An 18,434-nucleotide genomic window follows, 5' to 3' on the forward strand; every position below is an offset into this window, starting at 1 on the left:
ATTGCCTTCTCAGCGGGCCAAATCTAGCAGTCTGCTAGACCTCACAGGGGATGCTTTCCGTCTTGCCCCAACATGCCTGTAAGCAAAAGCACACACTCCAGGTTTGCCCCAGGATGCAGTCAGGAGGCTTCTAGGCTGAGAGCTTGGCCCTAGAAGCCAAGAGATATTCACAGGTCCCATAGTACGGATACAGTCTGCAACACTAAGCCTTATCACACATATACATCTGACTCCCACCACCCTCTTATTTCATGTTCTCACTTCTGTACTATCATATTTCCCCCACACACACACCCCCTGTAATTTAGTAGCAACTTAAAAGACATCCTTTACTTTGTCTGGGTTCTGTTTAAGTCTCACTGATAGGAAACTGTAGTGGACTGTCATGAAATATAAACTGGCAAAAATGCTTTGAAGCCAGGAGGAATCTATCAGTTTGCACCTGCAGAGGAAGCAACTTTTGATCTCTTGTCCTTCCGTTACCCATGAGTATACAGGGAAAGGTAATTATGCATTTCATGCCTAATGGCTCAGTGCTATTTATAACAAGGATTTCCAGGAAGCAAAACTCTTATTTCCATAACTATGGGAAGTTCTGCTCAGTGTTGAACTGGGATAGCCCACTTCATTTTCACTCTCTGGCCTAATTTTATGTATTTTACTAATCCTTCTTCATTTTAAAATTACCTCAGGCTATTAAAGAAAATTGTATTATTTTAGCTGCATGGTCTTCTGCCTTTCTTTTTATATTTTATTTTTCACACTTCTCTTAAAGGATGCTTCAGATGCTAGAAAAAGTCCACAGACTGACTTGGGGTCTCAGGTCAAATGTGGGTTACACAGATTCTTTCTGCATGAGCTATTATATATGGCAAATTAAAAGTCACAAATACAGTAGGATTTCAGATTACACCGACTGCATCAGTGGGTGATGGAGACTATGAACTATTCTCTGCAGAAACATGGGATTAACCCTTTCCCTGGACAGGCAAGGATGTTTGTATGAAGCCCTTAATAGCTACAAAATCCCATTTTTTAGGTTTGCAGTTTAATGTTACTGCACACACCAGGAACAGGTTGAGGGCAAATGACAGGGATAACGGGCAAGTAAGATGAGATCTGGGGCTTATCTGTAAAGCAGGGATGAAGGTGGGGTTGCCTGAAACATTTGAGGCAGCCATATATGTACTAAAGAGAGTATAGAAGAAAAATACAGACAGGCAAAAGAAATGTTGCATTGAAAAACAAGTGGACCTGGGGTGAGGTGAATGTCCCAACTCTCATATTTTGCTGCCACCCTGTAAATCCTCACTGAGGCAATAGTTGAAAACAGTTGGTGTTTTCCATTCCCTGACAATGAATTCTTCACCCTCTGCTCCTAAGGGATGACACCCTACTGGCATAGGAGATGTAATTTTCACCAACAGAGGTAAATTGGTCCCTGCAGCTTGCCCTTTATATGCTATATATGTTTTACTTAGGTTTTATTAACTAGAATAGCAGTTATTACAGCTCGATAATGTTCACTGCCAAAAACAGAACTTCTCACAGCAGTGGAGCTGTTGAAACATGGATCTACAGTCATTTCATATCTTAAGCTTTACTCTACTGTTAATATTTTGACGAGAGGGACTATTTCTGTAAATTTTAGGAAAAGGTTGATAGACTCAGCAATCTAATTACAATGGTGTATAAGCAACAACAAAATATGTTTTCCCTGTAACTTATAAGCTGCAGGTGGCATTATACCTTTCAAAAGACAAACAGGAATTTATATTTTTCACAAAGTTCATTTCTATTCCAATCTGTACCACCCTAACTCCACAGTTTTAACTGGCTTTCCATCTGCTGAATATAGACTTTTCTTTCTATCCTGCCAAGCCTGGACTATGAACAACCTCCTTCATTAATGTCAGTTGCCATTCAGGGCTACAGGTGACATTGATTAATTGTCCAATTAGTTTAATTATAAGGAGGAAAAGATGTGCAAAGCAACAAATGTATCAGGGATATTTAATGTACAGTAGATATGTAGCCAAATAAGAATATAAGAAGTTTTGCAGATCAGTAAAAGCAGTGGAGTTGGTTTTTTTGGGGTTTTTTTGGTTTGGTTTTTTTTTTCTATTTTGTTCATTACTTGGGAAGTACAAAAGAAGTTACCACAGACCTCAGTAGCCACTTTAGAATACTTTCAGGAAAATGTTGTTAAGCACTGTCCATTTGTGAAAAAAGTCACCACAACAATACAAAGTATATATTTTTAATTATTTTTTAGTTAAAAGCTGTCATGGGGATGCCTAATTTTGGTGCCTTGTCTATTTTTTTTTCCTTTAAATTTTGGTGATCTTTACGTTCCTTAAAAGATGTGGTGTTCCTTTATTAACACTGCAAGAAATAGAGAATCTGTGATTTTCTCTAGTTTGTTGATAATTATTAACAGGAGGTAGTCACAGCTCAGAGACTTGTCATGTGCTGGATTTTTTTAAAAACTTCGATGGAAAAAGCAAAGCTATTATACATGGTAAGAAAATGCCACCTAAGACAAATCTAAAATTCTTCCAATTAACTCGTGTAATTAGATATTGGAAAACCTCCAGTGAACTTCTCATACTCAATCTAAATTGAAAAATAAGCACAGAAGCTAGTGGTGCTCAAAAAAGGTGTAAAGAAACAGAAGCGACAGCGTCCACTGACAATGAGACCATACAGATGTGTTCCTGGCACTATCTGCTAAGCAGAGAAGAGAGCTCTACACATCCCCATATGGCACGGCAATAACTGCAGTACCATATGTTTACACCGCTAAACAATCAACACACCATGTTTTTACAGCAACACACTGTGCACATCGTCGGTGTTCAGCCTTCTGTAACTTACGTGGAACATACTGCTCAGTAGTGAATACAGAATAACTATGTGGTCAGTGCCACGTACAAGTTTGTAAGGTACAAACTTCTGGTAGCTTCAGTGAGCAGGGATATGAAAAAGATATGACAGGATCCCTCAGCCTCACTTCAGCTCAGGACCGTGTCAGCAGGCAATTTCACAGTGCTTACACCCACACCACAAAAAGTGCAAAAAATGTGCTGCCACCTGAAATTCAGCTGAGGAGTAGCAGAGGACCTGCAGACCTGGCTTACCTCCTGAGCTAAAACCAAACCCCTAAACGAGTAACCCATCTCACCCCATAGGCAATTTCCACTGTAACAACTTCCCACAGGGGCATCCTGCTTGTACTCCCTTTGAATCACCCTTTGGTGATTCCTTGATGGCTCTGAAGCTCACAGCAGAGCTGACTTGAGGGCTCACTCATTGACTTCACCTGCATTGGCTCAAAATCTGTGAGTCATATTTCCAGTGTCATTTGGGCTGTACAGAGCCCAGTCCTATGTAATGCAAAAAGCCTCTTCCCATTAAACTCCTGGAACTCAGAATGCTCAGCACTTCTAAGAATATGTTACATTGTCAGCTGCCTAGCTGTTAGCTATATCTATATATAAATATACAGAGATATGTATATATGTATATATGAAATAATAAAATAAACTGTATTTAGAATCAATGTAGCTTCTGTGACAAATTCCTTGATGGGAAGACTCTGAAATTGTTTGAAAGTACGAAGTTTGCCTTTGAGTCAATAAACTGGCCAGTGAACTAGTCGGAATGATGGGCTGGGGGAGGCGGGGAGGGGAGCGGGAAATTGTCTGCCTTTCAAATGGATTGCCCATTTACATCAGAGCTATGAATACCATAAGTAGGATGGTTTACAGTGTATAGAGAGGCAAAATATAAAATCAAACCCAGAAAAAATGAGAAAATTCACTGCATTTTACACTGCCTTCTATTGGTTTTACAGAGTCTTTTTATTCTGATTTAAAAAGCAAAAGTATTTTCTAACATGTAATTGAATTGTTAGTATATTTATTTGTTTTCTACATTTTTACCTAGAATGCTTATATGTAATTGTTTTACTGCAAAAGACTGTTGAAAACAGCATCTGTTTCTCCTTGCAAGCACAGAAATAATTGTGTTCAGTTCAAATTAACCATGACATGATAATATTTGATCAAAACTATAGCCATTACCCTTGAAAAAAAGTTATACAGAGATGATAAGTTTTTCTTGCTAAAATCTGCAAGCTTTTTAGCTTAATTTTCCTATAATCTAAATATTTGATAGGAACAGTTCTCTTAAAAATTGAGGGTGAAATTTTGAATGCAGTCTAAGGCATCTGTTGAGCATCTAGGTTTTCAATAAAAGAATAAGTATCCAAGAATGGGATCCACGAAATTTCATGTGTTTAGCTGGTCATTTGAGAGAACACGTACTTGAGTACCTGAAGAATTCTGCCTTTAAGTCAGCTTATCCTGGGCTGAAAGAAGAGCCCTTTTCTGATTTACATGCTTCAACCTTCTTCAGTAAGTAAATTAACCTACTCTTCCTCATAATAATCTGGGCAGAGCTTGCTCTTTGCCTTTAAAATGTGAGTGCTGAAAGTGGACATGCTACTAGCCCTACCCTTTCTGTATCCTAACCTGTTTAATATATTATTCTTCTGCCTCAGTCAGAAAAATATGAAGCATATCTTTCTGAGGAGTACCTTAATCCCCAAACTGTAGACCAGATTGGGGGCAGGTCTGTTTATCGCTGTACTTGTAAGTGCATCAGCATGTGGCAAGGAACTAAAAAAATCTCTGGAGAAAGGAGGGTGGACATGAGTGAGAGCAGAGGTTAGGACCATCACATGCAGATGGAAGAGATGATTCTCTGATCTTAGATTTCAGGTGCCTTTAGCAGGTCATGAGCCAGTATCTTGGTTGACAGTGTGATGTAAAGAATAGTAAAGAAACATAGAAAGGTGATAGATTAACTAGCTGAATTTTAATTTAAGACACTCTGCACAAAACAAAAGCAACCATAAAAATTTCAAGCCAAAGCTCCTTGGACATACAAAGCCTCTCAGGGTCCAGTAGTATTAATGATCAGCATCTATTCCATGATCACCCACATCAATGAAAAACACTTTAAAAACTAAAATGTGAAGTCTGAGAAACCAAGTAGGTTATATTTGTGTGTATATATATGTATACATGTACATATGCACATATTAAAAAAAGCACAAAGAGAGACACATGCACATATAAAACAATGTCTTTTGGAAGGAAACAAAACTGGTCATAAAATATTGACAAAAGAAGTATAGGCAGTGGTTTTCTGTGTGGCAATCTCCCTGTTTTAAAAGAACTTTTAATAAGTAACATTTTAGGGAAAATGCAGCAGGATTTATCTGTTTTAAACAGTACATTTTAGAGTTCTACTCTGCAGAGTCAAACAAAATATGAGAACTCACTTCACAAATGAAGTGACCTTGAGTACCCTTTTGGAACTTTATATACTGACCATTCATCCTAAATACAAGGAAAAATTACTGACTATAGTGTTCTATCACCCAAGGGAAACTTTCTAAGTATTATGAGAAGAACTTAATTTAGCATCCCTACTAAATACACCCTGGGGAAAAAAAACCACCACCCCCCCCCAAAAAAAAAAAAAAACCCAACAAAAACCCAAAATGCATCATTTAAAGCAGAAATAGTTCTGTACCACATGTAAATCCTTTCTGCCCATTCCCTTATGTTCTCCAGAGACAAGGGAGAATTGCCTTAGGGAGAAAAACGCAGCATAAAATAGCTAGAGCTAATGAGGAAAGAAGTTGACAGAAGCCATAAAGAAAAGCAAAATTATTTAAGTGTTATATCCAGATCACCTAGTGACTATTTTTTAATGTGACTATATTTAAATGCCAGCTATTTAAAAGCAGTACTAAGGTAATGTAACTGCAGTTTCAAATTGTCCATCCAGCATGTTCATACTACACAGTTTCCCAGAACTGAACAATCATAGCTTCGAAGATGCAATGACAGCAAAACGATGTCAGTACAACTTTACTTCTCACTGCTGGGGATTAAGATGAAGGAAAAGTCCAGGAAGGCAGGAGGTTGTAGATTATAATGATGGGGGGAAAACTCCAGCAACAGTCCTATTACCATTATTTCTTTTTCCTTTTTGAATCTCTGCCCATCCAGAAGTTAAAATTGCCCTCCCTTCCAAACTGGATTTGAGAAGAAAGAGCAAAAATTACAACATCCGTCCATATGACTTATCATACATCTTAGAACTCTCTATTCTTCACATTTCCTGAAACCTTTCTCTGTGTGGCTCAGTATTTTCAATGGCGATACACCCACCAAATGAACAAATATAGAATCCTCTTACTGAAGTTCCCAGGTAGCAAGGCCTAGGGGGATAGGCCTAGGGGGGTATAATGGTAAGTAGTGACCAGGAAAAATCACTTTGATATGGATTGATTAGAAAGAAGTCCAGTTAGCAGTAAGTACCCATGGCTGTGCTGACATTTCGAGGAACCACAGTGGGCTGGAGGCATGAGTCTATGGGAATTTGATTAAGTTCATCAGTGGGAAATGCAGTGCCCTGCACCTGGGAAAGAATAACCCCAAGCAGCAGCACAAGCTGGGGGCTGACCAGATGGAAAGCAGCTTTGCAGAAAAGGATCTGGGCATCCTGGTGGACAAGAAGTTGATCACGAGCCAGCAACGTGCCCTCATGGCAAAGAAGGTAACAGCCTCCTTTGTTGCTCCCTTGAGAAAAGAGTCCCCAGCAAGCTGAGGGAGGTGATCCTTGCCCTTTGCTCAGCACCGGTGAGGCCTCACCTGCTGAGTGCTGTGCCCAGTTCTGGGCTCCTCACTGCCAGAGAGACATGGGGAGAGCCCAGCAAAGGGCCACTAAGACGTTTAAGGGACTGGAGCATTTGTCCTAAGAGGGAAGGCTGAGAGGCCAGGGATTGCTCAACCTGAAGAGGAGAAAGCTCAGGGAGACCTTGCTGATGTGCATAAATATCTGATGACATGGGAGGGGAGTAAAAAGGGCAGAGCCAGACTCTGCACAGTGGTACCCAGTGACAATAGGCAATCATCATAAACTGAAATGGGAAAATCCATTTAAACATAATAAAGCACTTTATTTTACTGTAAGGGTTGTCAACACTACAGTAGGTTGTGTAATCCTCATTCTTAGAGGTACCCAAAACCCAACTGGACATGGTCCTGAGCAACCTGCTGTAGGTGACCCTCCTTTAAACAGGGTGTTTGGACTGGATGATCTTCACAGTCACCTTCCAACCTCAGTTATTTGTGATTTTGTGATTCTGTGAAATGAATAGAAACCTGATCATCATGGTCTTTAGATGAAGCAGGCAGAGGAACGCCAAACTCCTCTGGATAAAAGTTAAAGCTAGATTATGTCAGGCCAAAACTGAAGCATATTCCTATTTCAATTTTAATGAGATGATAGTCTGTGTTGTACATGCAGCCAGAGGAAGCAATCACAGTCATCTTTTCTGTCCAGGCTTTCTGATGGACTTCTACTCAGCATGAGAAGCAAAAATAGCAGTTCAATCAGTAAAAGACAGCCCTCTGCCTCTCTTCCGCCCCCATCATGAATCCACAGAGGAAATTCAATGAGTGTAATTAAAAGATGCAAATTAAAAATAGCATTTATGGTTCATTAAAAATCACTTATGTGAACATCTAAGCCTGAATGTGGCCAAATATCCTCTCACTTCCAAGCTGTTTAAAACTCATTTTGTTCTCAACTTCCTTATCTGTAATGTTTTAATGACATGGGGTAAGATCAGAAGAAGAAACATGAGCATCAGCTTTCTACTGCTTCATCTTCACACCTTGGTGGGTCTTGCTTTCATAACAGGAGTCTGAGAGAACATCTACACCATTCGACAGAGTTGTCTGCTCCACACACACCACGCAGCCAAAATATGCCAATGTAGTGCATTTTTTTCCAGCTCACTCATTTAGCAGCTGGGGTCTTTCTACACTATACTGCTGCAGTAAGTAAACTGAAACTTTCTCTGGGTTTAGAGTTCTTCAGAGAACTGTATGAATTGGAGGTAGTTAGTTACCTTTATACTTGTCGGCTGACATTTTTCTTTTACTTATTCCTTGTGGTAATGTAGCTGATTAAATACAGGGTCAGAGCCTCAAATGCTATAAATCAGTACTGCTGAAGTGATCTAGCTCAGTATTTCTGGCCAGAATACTAAGAGTCCTGAAGTCATACTTTTCTTTGACATATTACACCAATGTAGCCACTGAATTTGGTGAAGTTACCTCTTATTTATAGCATTGTAAGACCAGAATTTTCTTTGTTATTTATAAAAAAAGAAGTTTCATATTGATGGATACACTCTGTGATGGAAAGCTAGTTTTCCTGCTGGGGAAAAAATAAGACAAATAAAGAATATTTGTGCATAACGTATGCAGCTGATTGCAATACACTGGTTATTAAAAAGGCTTTTCAATTGGTGAATTAACTTTACTGTTAACAAAAAAAAATAAAAATTAAGAGGGGAGTAAAAATATTGCAAGGATGTATTTTTATAAATGTAATCTCTATCCTGTAAAAAAATTGGGAACAATAATGTATTTCACAGTCTTTTTATTATTTTGGTCTTTTTTCCCAGTCTGTTAATGACCTCCTTGAATTATTACCTTCAGCTTTGCCACCAGCCTTTGAGTACACTGAGTCATTAATGGGTTGGAACTACCATGTTTGTAGAATAGTCACACATTTTAAATAACCCAAACAGACACTAAAAAAAAAGTAAATGTCACACTTGAAGCTGATATTCCTTTAATGAGAAACCAACAAGTATTTTAAGCTAGGTGTTTTGCATTTCTGGCTTGGCAGTGGTCAAGTTTCAATCTAAAGATGAGCCAAGAATTACTCCCCACAGACCCCTATACCCAGCCTATGCCAGGCAGCGAGACCCAGGGGCATCTCACTGCCTTGCAGGGGAGGGGGCTCATGGCATCACCCCTACAAGGAGACAGTGAGTCAGCCTGAGACAGGGGCACTGAAGTGGTCTGCAGGAAAGGGCAACACAGCAGACAGAGACAGAGAACCTCTGGAGCCAGGCAGCTAAATGTTAGACATGAAGATGGATAAAATATCATCATACCTTCATCGGGGTGCATTTAAGAGGTTAACTGTATTTTGGCATACAGCTTCTATTATGTGTGTATCTGCTATCTGCCACTAACAAATGGAAATGAGGTGCATTGTGACCTCTAAAAATACTGTGTGGAGTGGATACTCAATTCTAATACTGTACACCTAAATCTGCCTCCATAACTCCTTTCCCATCATTATCACTTAGCATACAAGCCAGTTTGCCTCTTCTTTTATGAAAATTATCCCTTCCTTGTAACAACAGGTTAAAAATTTCATTGATGACACAGTCCAAACTTTAACACCAGTGTTATATAGGAATAAAATTTAAGATATTTGAAAAGCAGCCTCCTGGTGTGCTATTTTTACTTAATTGATATTCTGCCCAATTTATTCCAGATTAGATTATCTGCTTCATCTTTAACTGAATATCAGCAAATTATGCTAAAGTTGTGTCCAGGAAAAAGAACAGAACAAAACAAAACAAATGAAAAAGGATTTGATGAGAATAGGAATTGGACTACAACTCTAAAGTATCCATATAAGTTGAACTCAGTTTGCTGTGAAAAGTAATCAGTTGGTTGTACATTAAAAACAAATAAACAAAAAGCAAGAAAATTAAAAACTGTAGGGAGGATTTTGAAACAAACTTCACTGTAAGTGCTGATATTTACTCTGATTTCTCTGAGCTAAGCATTCAACTAGGAAATGGTAGCAGACTCAGAATCGATATTTCTATGAATCCAAAATTGTGTGACATATTAGGTCTGAGTAAGATAGATGAGATATTTGTTGAGAGATAGCATTTAAAATTAAGGACCAGAAGTCATTATTTTTCTTAATTGAAAAAATGCTATGAAGCTTATTACAACCAAATGGTACACTAGGATTAACTGATCCAAATAATCAAGAGGTAATCACATAAAAGATAAGTGGTATATAAAAATATAATTTTAATTGTGGTCTGCTCTCCTTGAATGAGTTGATAATAAATGAAGTTTTGATACGTTCATTTTGTATACCATATTTCAGATTTTTTCTCACTGGAAGATGGTGCCTGCTGCCTATTATCTAAATCCTCTCATTATTTCCCAAAACATACAACTGATGGACAAATCTTTTTATAGTGTTTAGTCAGAATATGGAGATAGTATTTAAAAGGATACCTTACCAAAAAACATTTAGTGTCACTGCCATCATCTCCTCTGTACATTTTCCTCTATGAATTAAAGGGTTATACATTGTTTTTCGGAGTTCTGCACATACCCCAGTGTGCTCCACAGGTCGAGCTTCACAATGACACCATCACCCTGACAAAAGTCAGAACACTGGCAGAAGAGGAATTGGATCCATGGTTATTCACCTTCAAAATGTTTAATACTGCTCAGGTAACACAGAGCATATCACTCTATCTGAGAATATAACATTAGACTTAGAAAATTTGAGGTGTCCTCTGCAGGTTTTCCCTGTGCTTTGTTCTGAGATGCGCTGACACTGTTCTACCATAAAAGCAGCATGTGCACCTGGTAGAACCACGGGGAGGGGACATGTCACTTTGCATCATGGGTTACCTTTACGCTGCTGGGAACTGTGCACGTACTCTGACACTGATATAAATGTTACTAAAATATTAACAGATTAATACATGTATTGGAATATTAATATATTGATATATTCTAAAATATTAACTAACATATTAATATTATATATTATGTATTATGTATTATATATTATAATATATTGGCTTCAATATAAAGTGTGTGATGCTGTAAGTGAGCATTATCAAATAAGAAAATTAAGATACTGGCTTAGATGTATTGCAAGAGGGGGAAAAAGCAGGAAGAAATAACCATCAGAGAAAATAAACACCTTACTCAGCTCTTCTGGAAGAACTTTTGAGTTGCCAGGCTCGAATGACTACACAAACATCAAGAATATGTAAGATTTTTAGTCATACTCGGTCAATATCTTGCAATTATGAGGTTTAGTTTAACTAGCCAGGCCACCTAGATGTTGGTTATGATTTATTTTGCTTACATTTAGTTACTTTGATTTTTCTCCATTTTCCATTACTTGTGTCAAATAAACTCTGTTTTATTTAATCAAATTTTATTTGGTGCCTGTTTAATAAAGGATGTCCATGGGCAAGGGATTACTGAGAGAGCAGAACTCCTCCAGGACTACAGGAGAGGTTGGCTGCAGACAGCAGGTGCCAAGGGAAGGCAGCCAGCCGTGCTGCCAGGGATCTGCCAGGGATGGGCTGGAGGGAGAAAGGAAAACCCCAGAGATGAAGGAAGAAACCAGACCCAGAGTCATGGAGTTCTTCATCCATAAACTGATGGGCTGAAAAATTCAGACCCCAGTTGAGTTCAGTTCATCACCAGGACTGAATTTGGCCCCAGCTGTAAGCAGATCCTGGCACAACACACAAACAGAAGGAAACATACCTTTGACATCACATAAAAAAAAAAGAAATGAAATTTACTCAGTGGCTTTGAGTATTTTATCACACATTAAATGTTGCAATGACTCACATACTGCTGCTACTTCTCAGGGCTGCTGCAAGCTATTACTAAGATAAATCAATGTAGCTGTTAGATAGGTAAAAAGGAAGCATAAGCCTTGATCATAAGCATTAAGCCCTGTGAATAAGGGTTCTGAAAGTGTTCTGCATAAACACTGATTCTGCAGCATAATTCTTTTTCTTTCATTTTGCTCCTCTGTTCTGAAGGGGCTGTGCGATCACCACAACTTTTGCAGTTGAATCTTGCAGAAATAGGAGCCCTTGTTCCAGATTTAGGCTTCGGTGTGCTTCAGTGAGTAAATGAGGCCCTGACCATATTAATTACTTTCACTGGGAATCTCAACATGCCACCAATGTCTCTGTAATTATTCAGTATGCTGAGTGTTATCATAGCAGCCATGTGGATCCATTATCATTTTGCTCCTCTAAATGCTGCTGATCTAACATTAGCATAGCTGCAACTCATGTTCCCAAGGAAAAAGAGAAATAACAGAATTTAATTCCTTTTTTCTTTTTAAATTTTTCATGCTCCCTATACATAGGCTGCTCTTTCATAACCGTTTACTAGCTTGTGCATGAGTCTCCATGCCTAAGTTAATTCTTACCGTTTATACATGATATAAAAAGTTAAAACCGTGTATAGAAGAAAAAAAGTCAAATTACCTTGCAAATATTATTTTTCTGCAGAAAGATCTCTTCTATTTGGACATATTTGCAAAGTAATATTAATGTTTTGTGGTTTTTAAAGATTGTACAGACAGGCAAAGAAATAAGCCCAAACAAAGGAGAAAAACTGGGAAAACCAGGGTTGGACAGAAGTATTTAAGCTATAGATAGATAGCTTATTAGTTCTTCATTATGTTTATACTCCTTGTTCACAATACCTGATTAGTCCCTGGCTCACATTATATAGGTTCAGTTACTGACAGCCACAACAACTGGCATTTCTCAGCCAGGAGACTAATGAATAGCAAAAATGAATAGTCCTTTGCATGTATGCTCATCCTTGTTAGCATTGTTAGTAGGAGTACCAAAATGCGTCAGGTATCCCCAGAAATATTCAAGCAAATGCAAAACCCTACCCATCTAAATGTTCAGAAAAGGGACTAACAATAGAACATGAAAACTGAAGTGATTGATGTGCTCACAAACACTGCTCTGCAGTTTTCATGAAATTCTGTTCAGATCTATTCGCTTTACCTAGCATCACTGTGTAGCTACCCTTTTAATGAGGTTTTATGCTTCAGTCTTTTGTGTCAAAAAATGTTTCAATTAATCTTTTTAGTTACTCTAACAACTAATTTGAAATTAGTCTCACCCAGCCATAGTGCTATGGAAACACCAAAGACAGAAATCTAAAAGTACTGTCTGTGCAGGTTTGACAGAAATCCCCTTTTGTCACTCGCTGTTCAGATACAGCTACAAAAGTAATCACAACTAACAATTGCTGAGGGTCAGCCTTTCCATTTGATTAAAGATTTTGCGGTGTGTGAGCGCCAGAATTTCTGCTGGTGTAAACAGCCATAAATTATTGATTTGGCTTCGGTGATTACTGTCAAACTTGGCCAAATTATCCATCTCCAGCAGGTAAAATATAGGCATGCACAAAAATAATAATAAAAAAAAACCTGTTACTTTTAACTGCAAATAGAATTGAACTTGAAATTCTACTTTTAAACTGGGAGACCCAGTGAGGCTATAAATAGTGCATAAAAATACAGAAAGAGAGAGAGTATATATGCACTATACTGCATCTTCTATCTGTATGTACATTTATCCTCTTATTTTGTTGAAATTATCTTTTTTTCTCAAGGTACTGAGGCAAAAAATCTTCCCCAAAACATCATTCCTAAAAATAGCAATTACTGAGAAAAGGAAAATTATAGAGAACTAAGATAGCTCATTGCTGCTTTAAAAGGAATTATTAACAGAAGGAAATTACTGAAAAAAGAAATATGCTTGACCAAGAACTATTTCCTATCTAACATTCTTTACACCTAAAAAGAGGGAATCATTCTGCAGCTAGAGCTCCTTTTAATTTAGCAACACAACCCTTAAATATCCTCACTGCAGAAAGCATGTATTTTGCTTCCTTTTCGGGGTTTTTTTTTTTTTTTTTTTTTTTGGGGGGGGGGGGGTTGTTAATGCTGAAAAAGAAACCTCAATAGGACATTCATTCCTTTTATCTCTTCTACCATTTTATCTTCTAGTCTATCTTATTTTATACATACTTTTTTGAGGAACCTTAACTTGGGCAATACACAATATAGATCTATTTCTGATAGTACTATGAGGACAAAAGTCCCAATTTTAATTAAAGATGAATCAAGCCTCCTGCCTAGAATACATGATCATTAAAACCATTGCTGGTTTTATTTTCTCTTTGGGAAGCATACTGATTTTTAAGGACATTGGTCATTTCATGTTTACCCAGAAACTTCACAGCCTGTTATACAACCAGGTAAACTATGTTTGGTTAAACTGGAGCTGAAAATTCTGGAATTGAATCTGGCAAGTGATGTGAAGGGCTTCTATATGTCTATCAACATCAAAAGGAAGATGAGGGGAAACATGGGCTTGCCGCTAAATGGAGCTGGGGACCTGTGGCAAGGGACATATGCCTGATGGGGGCAGGGAGTACAGAAGATGCACCAGGCTCTTTTCAGTGGTGCCCAGTGACAGGACAAGGGTCAACGGGCACAAACTGAAACCAGGAAATTTCATTCAAAGAGTAGCAGAATTTTTTTCATTCAGAGGGTGGTTAAGAACTTGAACAGGTTTCCCAGAGGGGTTGTGAAGTCTCCAACCTTAGAGATGTTAAACTACAGGCTGGACATAGTCCTGAGCATCCTGGTGTAGCTGATCCTGCTTTGCCCAAGCTGGGCATCAGGCTGGATGAGCAACAGCCTCGGCTGTTTTGTGATTTTGTGAGGTTGTTGGCCCTTTACTTAGACATTAGGAGAGGGCATTACAATGATCTATTATGTAGGTCAAGCAAACTACATGGGTTTGTTAAATCCCACCCTTACAGACTGTCTTTTATCTCGGGCAGGGCTGTACAGGCAGCACAGGTGAAAGCAAAGAGCTACAGGCAGTAATAACCCCCCACTGTCTGCAAAATAAACCATTCCTAGCTGTTTATAGGTGAAAGAGAACATAATCTGATTGACAGAAGTTGGTTGAAGCCACTAAATGCTCAATGCTGTTCCTCTAGTGAGAAATACTGCAAAGGAGTTGAGATCCTGGCTGGTAGAATGATCTGAAAGAGGCAAGAAAGTTGACTTTACCTTTGTGCAACATCTCAAAACCAGGTTATAACCTATACTGTAAGAAATAATCCTGCTTTTAGAGGATATGGCCTAGCTATAGATCTATATGATCTAGCAGGAAATTTCCATCTCCAGCCTGTGCTATCTATCTTGAATACATAAAGAATAGTCAAGGGTAGTCATGTAAAAAATGTAGAAAACAATGCATTTTCCTAAATCTGTCTTTAAGCTGTATTAAAATAAAATAAATAAATATCTTAAAATATCTTTCTGAGCAAAGCTTATATGACACATTTGCCTCAGGCTGTATGTGAGAGTGGCTAAATTGCCTTCTTTCTCATTTAAGTGGTACAAAACTAAGAGCAGGAACGATTATTCAGTACAAAAGTAGAAGGAGAAGTGATTTTAATATGCTTCAGCACACCTCATGCCCGATTTCTATAGACGTGCAAGTGGTCTTGAACTGATGAGAAAGAACATGACTGCTACATTAATCATTTGGAGACATACACTAATTTAAAAATGCCTCTTTCTCTCCTTCAGCTTTCTGACGAGTTTGAGTTTTGCAAATAGAATGGAAAATGGAACTAAGTGTAACAAGCAAGCTACAGGAAATGTTTTTATTAAATTAATTTTAAAAGAAATATTTCCACACCCACAGCTTTTCTTTTACATTCCCTCTGTCTATTTTTCTTACGTTATTAAAGGTATATTTTAAGAGGTATTTATCATCCTGGTAGTTAAGCTTCTTTCCTTTCAACGCCCTCTTGTCTGTCACTAAAATTTACAGTCTTGATAATTTCTGCAGTTGGATTAGAGATCATTCAGTTTCTTTCTTTCCCCAATGTCAACTCAGAAATCAGGAAATAAGATTAAAAGCTGGTCTTCCTTTTTACCATTCTATTCTCTTTTTCATCCAGGTAAATGTAAAATTAAAAAGCTATCAGTTCATTACATCACTTCTCCAGGTTGAGATAGCGGGGCAGTTATACATTTCGTGCAGTTATACATTGCTTTAACTGGTATGAATAAAAGGGAAGTGTTGAAGAGTTTTAGACTAGAATTGCCTAAGCGTATTCTTAACACACTTGTGCTGATCCTACAGGAGAGCAGACTTCTGATCTACTGGCCTGGTTCTCCTCCTGCTGGAGATGAATCCACCTTATGGTGCCAGATCACCTTCCTGCTCACACTGCATTTGTACTATGGAGCTTTGCTCCTTCTAATAACTTTTTTCTTGATTCACAAGGGTTTCTGTGAGATCATAATTTTAAATTACATCTTAATCCTAACTAGTAAAACAAAAATATCAATGTAATTTGTGTGACAACTTCATACCCCGATTCCCAGCTAAAGAGACTTGAGGTTTACCTATGGAAGTCTTACAGAACTGAGGAAAAACAAGTTACTCTTCCCAGGCACTGCTCCAGGACTGTCTCAGCAGGGGACAGCCACCAACTGCCTGTGCTGTGCTCCCTCCTGCACCCGCACAGGCTCTTCCCCTTGGCTACAACAACTGCGACTGAGACACCCTGTCTCTCCCTTGGTTTCAGGCTGGCCACACTGCTCAACATTAGCCAGCACCTGCAAACTAAGAAACAGACTGAAAATGTAAGAGGGTGGGTTTGGTACTTCCTTCTGTGCAAAACTGTAGTGATGTGCAAGCAATGAAAAGGCAAGCATGAAAGCAAGCTATGGAAGAGGTGGGAAGAAGGGGAGCCATGGGTTAGGAAAGACAAGTTTGGGAGCTTTTGAGGGAGACAAAGACATGGAGAAAAAGAGCTACAGAAGGGTAAGAAAGAATTTTAAAGGTTTCAATCCTCTTAACCTGAAGACAGACTTCTGTCAAAATGTTTCACATCTTGCCAAACAAATGTGAAGCTTCACCAAAGATCTTAAAGAGTCACCCAAATACAGGCAGTTTGATCTCCTGGCATTGTTATCCGTCAGGAATCCTCAGTGACAGCTGTGGTGTTTGAATAGTAAAGGTCCAGGTAAAATATTCATAGGACTACAGCAGCTTTCAGGGTTAAACGAGGTTCTTGATCGAGAGCCTTGACCCTAAATAAATTTTACTGACCTCAGAAAAATAGCTGTTGATTTATACTTCTAGCTCTGGTATCAATATCTGGAATTAACCTGGAACATGTTTGTAGTCTTTTCCTCCTTTTTTCTAGTATTCTTTCAAGGCTGTGATGTTTGGATAAAAATAGAAATGCTCTTTTGTGAACACATCCAAACTCGTCTCTGGAGGATTTGCCACAGCAAGAAATGTGCTTTCAATAGTCTTCCTCCAGTTCGTGAATGGTGCTACTTAGATTTTTTTCTGAACTGAAGTATTTGCTAAGAAAACCAACCACATGTATTCAGTTTTATCCTCCACCCCCTTGCCAAGTAATTTTGTCAAGTATTTTGTTTTGCTAGATCCTCCCTCAAGAAAAAAAAAAAACAAAAGGGGGGGGTAATTAAATATAATTTCATGATTCAACCTGAAGGGAAACCAAACAAAAGGAAAAGAAAAGGATTTCTAATTCACCCCCAGAAACAACAAAGAAACAAAACAAAACAAAAAAAACCTAAGAAAATTCATCATTCTCCCAGCTTTACCTTTTAAGCCTCATCTCAGAAATGCTACCACATTGTGTCTGCACCCTGAAAAAAATATGCTGTGCTCTAGTTCTGAACATTAACATATGGTTTCAGCAACTGCTTTGGTTCCCAAGCACGGTGTACTGAGAATTCCCCACTGGACTGGTGGCATGATTTCCCGCCTAGGAATGTCATCCAGTGATTTCAAAGCCTTGCTATGTACAATATCATTAACAGGAGGAATGCCATGAATCAACACCATTACAATGAACCTTATGATCTAAGCTCCAGAGGGGCTTGTTTCACAGCAGCTGAATCCTAATATACATCAAGCAACTGCATCCCTAATATACATCAAGCAACGTAAAGATAAAAATAATTAAAAAAATGCTAGGATGTTTTAAGTTTAGTAGAGCTACATTAAAAATACATTGAGTAGAGCTTTTCATTCTAAAAAGCCAGTGATAGATGGCATCAGGTTTTCTCATTTCCGTTCATTTTTATGGAAAATGCTAGTAATTTTCCTATTGCATGGTGTTTTCATTATTAAGTCAAAGAGCCATGATTGGCTTATTACTGCAGGAAAAGCCAGCATTTGTCTCTGTGATTGCAGTAACACTGAGGGATGTCAAAGATGTATGAACATAATGCTACCACTTACTAATGTCCAGCTCAAACATTCATTGTATGCCTGCAATTTCTCTGTCTTGTAGTTCTTGAAATTACAAGTGTGAAAACCACCAAGTAAATGAAATAAGAAGGAACAATAGCTGTGAAAATCAGTTTGTTGATTTAGCTGTCCTTTTGCTGCAGTAAATGGAAAAATTCGTAGTGTAAGTGCTGTAGGAGTCTCAGCTACAGGAAGAAGAATATTACCAAAATCATTTTTTGGTAAAAGAAGGGCTTTCTCAGGTGATTTTTGTAGCACCTAAGGCCCTGGAAGAGGAGTGTTAACAATCACTTTTGCCAATACTGTGTGTGATATTGGTTATGAAGCACGTCATGAA

Source organism: Falco biarmicus, chromosome 5 (assembly GCF_023638135.1).
Source record: "Falco biarmicus isolate bFalBia1 chromosome 5, bFalBia1.pri, whole genome shotgun sequence".
In the NCBI taxonomy this organism is placed as follows: domain Eukaryota; kingdom Metazoa; phylum Chordata; class Aves; order Falconiformes; family Falconidae; genus Falco; species Falco biarmicus.